Source organism: Ambystoma mexicanum, chromosome 14, assembly GCF_040938575.1.
Source record: "Ambystoma mexicanum isolate Mex_15411 chromosome 14, UKY_AmexF1_1, whole genome shotgun sequence".
Classification (NCBI taxonomy): domain Eukaryota; kingdom Metazoa; phylum Chordata; class Amphibia; order Caudata; family Ambystomatidae; genus Ambystoma; species Ambystoma mexicanum.
Window position 1 is genome coordinate 212,064,803 of NC_090940.1, and position 9,600 is coordinate 212,074,402.

Here is a 9,600-nt window from a genome sequence, read left to right on the forward strand (position 1 = left end):
GAGGGCCTCGCGGCCAGTCCTCCCCTACATTTCCCCCCTTTCGTTACTAAAGTAACTAATTCTTTAGCTCTTCTAATCTTCTACATTCTTGCTCCTCTATCACTGCGTCATCCCATGCAGGTGTTCCTTTTCTAGGCATCCAAGCTCTGCATACCCCCCTCAAGCTCTCACCTCTTCTAGCATACTCATCTGGGGTACAGGTTAAATATATACAGTCACCAGTCCCTTCCAAGTCTACCCAGACCTCCTCATACCATTCCAGTTCCACATCTCGGGGCTCTTTGATAGTGGTGTGCCATAGTTTATCTACTATGTACTTATCACGGCACATAGGCACTAACTGGTATCTGGGAGTGTTATCTGTTCCTGTCTGTACATGTGCCTCTTGTGTCGCCTTAATTGTACCACCAGAGTTGCCCACTGTCACCATCATCATCGCACCGTTAGGGACTGCATTAGCACAACATCGGAGGCCCACCTGGCATAGGCAGAACACCACGAGGAGGACCACCACAACTGGTATCAGGAACTTTATCGCCAGTCCAAGCCATGAGGGAACCCAGGAGAAGAGATTGTCGAACCATGAGCTATCTTTGGCCCCACCTTCCAGCTTCATCTTCTCTCCCAGGTTATGTACCGCTTCAATGACGTGGGACAGGGACCCATTTTCTGCATCTTCAGAAGGTACGAACGTGCAGCACGCACTTCCTATTTTTCGGCAAACACCTCCATCGATCGCTGTTAGCAGGTCCAGAACATACCTGTTCTGCATGGTCATTAGTCGCAGAGCTCGTAGTTCCACCTTTATTATGTTGAACCCCTCTTCAGTGTCATTGGCCAGCTGAATCAGTTCCCACCGTGTGATCTGGAGCCATTTTGCATTTGCTCTTGCTTGGACACTTGAAACTAGTGAGGCAAAAAATGTTTCCACGGAGCTAAACAGGCGATACCTGTCTGGGATCTGTGCCAATAAATCGGATGATGCTTGTGATATGTAGTTTGATGTTCGCTTGTTCCGTGATAGCTCCTTTTCTTTCCCTCCGGAGGACAGGACATAGAGGTGCGCTTCTGCAGTGGGAGATGTGGCATCCTTGTTCATGTTTCCTTGCGTCCGCTTATTTTCGTCAACGTGACTTTCTGGAATCACCATTAAGGCCGAATGCAAAGTGGCCATTGAGCAGCTGCCACTCCATGCCTGGGGAAGGTGCAAGTAAGCCTGATTTCCGCATACCCAGTATGTGTCCATTAGTGCTGCTGTTCCTTTTTTCATATCTGGGATGGTGAGAGTTTTGTTACAGTTTTTGTTCGCTCCCATTGCCACTTTTCCTTCTCCCTTGAAACATAGTTCGTTTTGTATTTCACTTTGTAGTTTGAAGGGTTTCTCCATCGCTGTTACCCATGTTAGTTTAGAGATGTGTTCTTTCCATATTGGTAAGCACGTTTTTTCCATCCACCGCAGCTTGTCTGGTTGGACACCTCTCAGTGCTTCCGCTTTGCACAGTACTTCTTCATCTTTCCATTTGTTTTCGAAAAACAGCGTCCCTTGTATTGCAAAGAAAGGTTCTTTAAGACAGACCACTCCAGACGCTTTTGAATAGCACGTTTTGTTGTCCTGTATCATTTTGAAAGAGACATCGTGTGCTTGAAAGGTGTTCTTTATTCTACACAGTGTGAGATGAAGGAGACATTGGGCATCCACAATGGGCAATTCTCTTGGCAACAACACTTTGGGCGTACCTGATGCATGGGGGATAAGCGAACAGACATAGCAGCTTTCATTGGTTGTCTGTTTAGCTGTTGTACTCATATCTGCATACCATTTATTTGCTTGGTGGGGGTGTCGTGGGTCTTCCATCTTATCTAATCCTAACCCATAATACTCATCATACCCCTTCCTGCTTGTCTCTCTTCTTCGCCTACTTCTCTCCCCCCTCCTTTTAGTTTCGATAGGTGAAAGAATAGGCCCCCCTTTCTCATTCCCTCCCCCCTTTTCCAATTCCTCATATATGAATTTGTGTTCTGTCATCGTAATTACTTTTCCATTTTCCTCAATAAACAACAAGTCGCTGTTCTGTATCGGGGCGGGAAGGGTAGTGGGGCTGTTATATATTTCAGGTAGGACCATTGTGTCATTTTTCATATCTTTATCTCTTGATTGTAACGGGGCAGCAGTGGATGGTGTAGTGTAGTAACCCCAAACAAGACGTGATCCATCCCAGACCAAAAAATCACCTTCTTTGATATTCATACTTGTAATTGAATTCGTGCCAGGGGCAAGGGTGGTGTTGCTCCCCCCTCCCCCCTCGTTCATCTCGGTAGAGATGAACGCTATGACCCAATATGTTACTAGGCAAAACATTGAGATGAAGAACACAATAACACACATTGATAAACCACATTCGTATGAATATGTCAATCTATCTACTAACATTTCTCTAAACCTAACAAATCTATTAGTTGCAGGCTGCCCATTCGATGCCATAGTAAATCCTGTTTGAAACATAAAAGTGCATTAAGTACAAGCATGTAAACATTTATAACGTTGTGACATTTTTTTTTTTTTTTTTTTTTGTCTGACAAAGTATGGGAGTGGGTAAGGGAGGGGGTGTGTCCACAGACAAGGTAGCCTTGCAATCATTATTATCCGTACATTATTTCTCGTATGAAGAGGAAAGTTGAGAGAAAAACTTTTCTAAAACAAAAAACCCTACAAAAACCTTTAAAAAGTTGTAAAAAATTACATATATATATATACACATATTCATTTCAGTACACTTGTTGTGCGCCAGTCGCGGTCAATGTTCATCACTTAATGCACACAAAATTTCCATCATTCATTCTGCACCACTTCATTGTCCGCAGTTGCCTGTGCCTCGTCCTGTACCTCACCTTCCACGGCGCTATAGGCTCTGCGTACGTCTGTCAAATGTACCCAATATCGTAGGCCCTTCACCTTTACTGCTGTGGGTGTACAAAACACTACTTCGTAAGGGCCATGGAAACGTGGCGCATTCCACCTTCGCACAAAACTTCTGACATATATGGGGTCACCAGGCATTAGTTGTAATGGGTTTTCAGGCAGTCTCTCTGTTTCTGTTGTGTTCCCCTCCTCTCTTGTAGAGGGGGGGGCTAGTTGCTTTGCAATTACGCGCGCTGCCCGTGTCAGTTTTTTCAAATACTCTGTGAACTCCTCCCCCAATAACGCTGCACTTCTGTGTGCATCAGAACGTTCACGGAGAGGCGAATGCGCTGTGTGCATTCTCCTTCCCGTGACGATCTCATGCGGGGACAAATGGTGGTCTTTACTGGGCTGGTTTCGTAACTCGAACAGGGCCAAAGGCAGGCAGTACATCCAGGTCTTTTTAAGGGAAAAACACAGTTTTGACAATCTGCTTTTTAACAGACCGTTCATCTTTTCCACTACGCCATTACTTTGAGGATGATAAATCGAACATAATTTGTGCTTTATTCCCAATAGCGTAGTCACTTCCTTGAATAGTTCATTAACAAAATGTGTGCCGTTGTCTGAGCGAATAACGTCGCAAATCCCCCAGCGCGGGAACACTTCCCGCACTAGGAACTTCGCGGCGCCCTTCGCGTCTGGGCGCGCACAGGGGCCTGCCTCCACCCACCTCGAAAATGGACATACAACCACAATCATGTAGCGAGCCCCGTTACATCTTTCTCCCATGTCTACATAATCAATGTGGAGCTCCCTGAATGGACCATTTGGTTTTGGTATCGTTCCTCTCAGTGTGCGCAATGTCATACCTGAGTTGTAAATCTGACATGTCGTGCATTCTAAAGCCAGCCTTGTGATGTGTTCATGGAGGCAAGGTGCAAACCAATCTTCTTGTATGTCTGCCATTATGTGTTGCTTTGCATTATGTGCAGGAAAGTGTAGTTGTTGAAATGCTATTTCTAACAGTTTAACTGGCATTACCGCTTTTCCTGAGCTTTTTTGTCGCCACAATAAATCAGTCGGCGATTTGCTGCATCCCCTCTTAGTCCACAGCAATTTTTCTTCTGCACTAGCTCCCTCTTGCAGCTCTATTATTTCCTGCGTGGGCATCATGTTGTATCCTGTGGGGGCCTCTTGGCTTGCTGTGTGGTGCAACATGTACTCTCCTACTGCACCTTTCTGTAAATACGAAGCTTCTTTGGCAGCGGCGTCTGCTGCCGCGTTCCCCAAAGATATAAAATCTGTATTTGTGGTGTGGGCTTGGCATTTTACGATGGCCACTGCCGTGGGCTCTTGCAGGGCCTCAATCAGTTCTTTTAATAATTCTGCATGTTGAACTGGTGTTCCATCTGCTCGTCGAAACCCTCTCCGCCCCCACCGTGCCAACCCGCCGTGTACTGTTGTTGTCATGTATGCTGAGTCGGTGTATATTGTCACTGCGCACCCCTTGGCGGCATGCAAGGCTTCTATTAGCGCTATTAGTTCTGCTGCTTGGGCTGAATAGTGTGATGGGAGGCGGTGTTGCACTAGTGTCTCGTATTCATCTTCTTCTAATCGTACAACTGCCATACCCACATGTTTCTCTCCTGTCTCCATGTCTATTGATGCTGACCCGTCCACGAAATACACCTCTCCCTCGTTCAGGGCATTCTCAGAAATTACTTGATCCTGACCTTCGTCACCTGTGTATGTAGCGCAATTGTGGTTCTGCATGTCCTCTACGGTGCACGCCTCTGTGATGAATGTGGCCGGGTTCACTGTTTTACATCTTACTATATGGATGTTTGCGCTGGACAGTATTATTTCATATGCTGTGGCTCGTTGTGTCGTCAATGTGCTCTTTGATCGCTCTAATATTGCAAATAGTGAATGTTCCACAAACAGTGTCACAGGACAGCCCATCACTATTGTGGCACTTTTCTCAATTGCGAACGCGGCTGCAGCTAGGGATTGCTCGCACGCGAAATGACCTTGCATAACTGCGTCTAGGGTGCCACTATAGTAAGCCAATGGTTTGTGCCCTAACGATGTCTTTTGTGTCAGTACTGCTGTCATCAGTGTTCCTTTGCAGTGTGAAAATAGGAAGAATTCGTGCCCATAATCTGGGTTTGCCAGTACTGGAGCACTTGATATCAGTTCCTTTAGTGAGTTAAATGCTGTGTTCATCTCTCCTGTCCATTCTATGTGTTTGTTGTCCTGCTGTGCCTCTTTTAAAGCCTGTAACAAGGGCCTTGTGTATGCTGCGTAATCCAATATCCATGCTCGGCAATAGTTGCACATACCCAGAAATTTCTGCATCTCTTTTACTGTTTTGGGTACCCCCACTGCTCTAATCGCCTGTGCCCTGTCTGGTATGATCCGCTTGCCATCCTTTGATATCAACTGTCCCAAGTATAGGACCTCTGTTAGACAGTATTGTAACTTCCCCTTGTCCACCTTGTACCCTTTATTGGCCAATAATGTCAGGAGTGTTATTGAGTCTTTTCTGCACTCTTCCTCAGTTTGTGCACAAATCAATAAATCATCAACATATTGAATCACTGTGCTTTCTACAGACAAATTCCCCAGATCTTCGTGTAGTACCCTGTTGAATATACTTGGGCTCTCGCAATATCCTTGTGGTAGTCTACAGTGTTCGAACCTCCTCCCCCCTAGTGTAAACGCTGTTAAGTACCTGCTCTCCTCTGCTAAGGGAATCGAGAAGAATGCATTTTTTAAGTCAATGACTGTGAAGTGGGATGCCGTTTTCGGAATGTTGCACAGTATTGTTGCCGGGTTCGGGACTAAAGGGAACTCCTTCTGAATCACATCATTGAGTGGGCGTAAATCTTGTATCATCCTCCATGAACCTCCCTTCGCCTTTTTAATCGGGTAAATGCATGTGTTGCATGGGGAGTTTGAGGGCACTATTATTCCTTGTGCTAGCAGTGCATCTAGTGTCTCTCTGATCCCTTCTTTTGCTTCGCGTGACAATGGATACTGTTTTACCCGGGGTAGAATTGCTCCCGGCTTCAGTTTTATTACTACAGGCTGAACCTCATGTAATAACCCCACATCATGGGGGCCATTTGTCCATATGTTAGTGGGTACTAACCTCATGTCGTCATCAAAAAAGGCATGTGGTGCTTCTACTACTGCCATCAATTCAACTTTAGTTTTTCTGGCTGTAACTACAATGTCACACGGCATTGCCAGTTCCATCACTATTTCGCCATCTGTCTCAGTGTCAGAAAATAGCTCCTCGTCCGAGAGCTCCCTCAGTGGGATATTTGCATTTACACACAGTACTGTCCGCCACTCACATCCTTCCATGTCAACGCCAATCACACAAATTCTGTTTGCTGACACGTGTACTGCGTGTAAATCCAACGATAGCACTGACCCGGGAGCAGTGTCAGGGCTTGCTATAGGGCGGAAGAGGAACTCGGCTGGAATCCTCCAATCCATCCTTTTTAGTTCTGGTACTATGAGAGCCAATGTTCTCATGCCTTCAACAAACATCTCCTCGTTTCTTGGTAACCCCCTGATCTCTTGCATGATTGTGTGGCCGTGTATTACTGCCAATATGCGGAGGGGGCATATGCCTGGCGTCGAACATATGATACCGCTCCCTGTGAATGATATTGTCATATTTAGTTTACTTAAGAGATCTCTCCCCAGCAAATTAATGGGAGAGTGTTCATAGTACAGTAAGGGTGCTTTCACTGTTTTACCCCCCACTGTCACATCCAATGCCTCTGTGTAAGGAACTTCAATTACAGCCCCAGAGAACCCCTGCGTCTCTAACGTTCTATTAGATAACGGGAACCGGCCCTCTCTAATGCATGATTTCTCCGCTCCCGAATCCACCATGAATATGAACTGCTTGTCTCCTATCTGCGCCCCTATCAATGGTTCCTCTGATGCATTGTGGGTCGTAGATAGTACTGGACACGCAAGTGCTCTCTGTGGGCTGTCCTATGCGGGGTGTCTCATTGCCCCCCCTTGATCAAAAATGTTCCCCGAAACTACTGACACCCCGCTGTAAGGTGCGGGAGCAGGAGCTCCGTTAGCTACTGTGGCGAAAGTGTTACCTGGCGTGTATTGCACATTGTCATTGTTCTGTGGATGATTTTGTGTTCTGTACTGATGTCCGTGTAGTTGTGTGTTACTTCTTTGTCCTACATTTTCCGGTTGTTGGTATTGTCCCATGGGGAGGCCATAGGGGCTTCCTGGGTGGGGGTGACCGTACTGTTCTATCTCCTGGAACCCGTTGTTTTGTCTGCTCCTGCACTCTCTTGAGTAGTGCCCCCATCTCCCACAATTCCAGCAGCTCCCCTGTGGACCTCTGGGACCCTGCCACCCATTTCCTCCCATTCCTCCATACCCTTGTCCTCCTCTTCGGCCCCTGTACCCACCTCTTCCCCCTCTTGGGGCCCACTCTTGCCACGTTGGCCCTCCGTTCTGCTCCTGCTCAGTCCACTGTCGTTGTCCTTGTCCTGCCCAATTTGCTGCTATTCTTCCTTGTATTGCTATTTGCCCCTCCTCTCCTTCTTCTCCCTCCCTCATGAGTGGGAGCCCTGCTACCGCTGCTGCAACCTTCACCAGTTTTGATTGTACCAACTTTGCCTCGTCTGCCAACCTTCTCTGTGCTACTTCCTTCTCTCTCTCTTTGATCCTTTTGCAATGGTGCACTATTATACTTTGGATCTCTGGCCACCCCTTTGCCTCAACGCCCGCTATTTTATCGAGTGCCTTCTGCACCTCTTTTGGGAGCCCTCTCTTAATGATGAAATAGAATAGAGATGTGGATTGGTGCCAGGGCGTGCCCGTTTCCGCTCTCCACATCTCTTGCACCCGGAGAATGTAATCCATAGCATCTTCCCCGTCATTCATTGTACATTGCATCACTGACTGTAAGTCAGGGGTATCTGGGAATGTCTCCCTCAGTGCGTCCCACACCCTTGCTCGTACTGTATTAAAGGAAGCCCCATCATGGCGATCACAGTCCAACGTCACTGCCGGGAAACCAGCCTTAGCCCATACTCTGTCCGCTTGATCTCCTACTGCTGTTACTAGTGGGCTTTTCACATCGCCTACTGCCAACGGTATGCCGGCGGTATGTTTCTCAAATGCATATATCCACTTGCTCGCCCCTCCTGACAGCTGGGGCAATAATTTCATTAAATTAGCCTTATCCATCTGAGCCCATGGTATATAGTTTGGTCTTCCCCCCCCCCTGTGTATCAATGGAAGTTGTAGCTTCCCTTTTGAGGTTGCACCCTCCCTTTCCTTAGTCGCTGCGGACTCTAACGACGCCATCTTCCCCACCCTATTTCTTAGTCGTCCCATCCATTCGTCGTCTATAGTCCCTAGCGAACATGCACCGTCCACCTCCTCGCTTTCCCCCCCTACTGCCATACTCAACCTATCACTCTCATCCAATCCTCCTCTGACATCACATAACAAGTCCTCTCTGATCCCTCTCTCTCGTGATACATCACCAATGCTCCCTTCTACTGCTCCTATCTCTATTATTCGCGTCGGCTCTTCCTCAATTCTGAACAGTATTTCTCCCTTTTTCCATCCTTCCTCGATGTGCCTACTTTCGCTCGACGCTCTAGACGTGCGTCCCGATTGTATAGGGGTGCACGCCGTGCGCTCACATATGTCTTTTATTCTTGAGAGTTCATCCCTTGCCACAGTAAGCCTTGACTCTAAGTCACTTGTTAGCTTCTCTATATCCACCCTCTGTGTGCTTCCCTGGGCGCGCTCTCTGGTGTTTTCGTATGGCGGGGGGGCTGTTGGTCTTTGTAGTGTACCAGTTGTGGGGGGAGGCACATAAGTAGGGTCGCTATATCCTGCTGCGGGGGCTGGTTTAGGTAATATCGGGTACAAACTAATCACCTCTGTAGGTTGTTCCGTACTTAGCTGTTCCTTTTCCTCTCTTGGAATCATCAGTGGATTATCTGTGGTGGGAGGGAGATCACTATTTGGTGCCGGAGCTTTGGGTGGTGGTACTTCCTCAAACAATCTCCAGAGGTCTAATATCTCCTTCCTATTTTGCCACTGCTTCCCCTTATACTTGAGGCTGATGCATGCCCGTACCATATCAAGAACGCTTTTGTCAAAAGACCCTCCCTCGGGCCAAATCTGGGGCAGACCCTCCCCTTTCAATTCTGTCACCCATTGATCGTGATATTTATTTATTCGTTCAGCGTATCCCGGTAAGCTTTTACAAATATGTGACAGGGGAGTTTCGGCCCCCATATTCTAAATCTCTAACACCGGCGTGTCCACCTTTTTTACTTTTAGTTAGGTGTAGATATGTATATGTATACCTGTATGGCACAGACAAGGGCGGACCTCTCAAAAATTATCACCCAGTTTTATTCACTGCGCAAGTCCTTTCTCACTTACCATAGCTCATCTCCTTCCCATTCCCATACACTCTCATGTGATTTCACTCGCAACTGATCAAATACCAGTTTTGGTCAACACTCTCTGGCGCCACCTCGCGGTCAACCGTTCGTCTCCAACACTCACACGGTGCGCGCACCCTTCACAATGCTTTTCCGCTCACACCTCGTCTCTTTTTTTTTTCTTTTTTTTTCTTCCTCCCTTTCCTCCCTGGCCAGCTGTCCCTGTTTTTCTGCTAA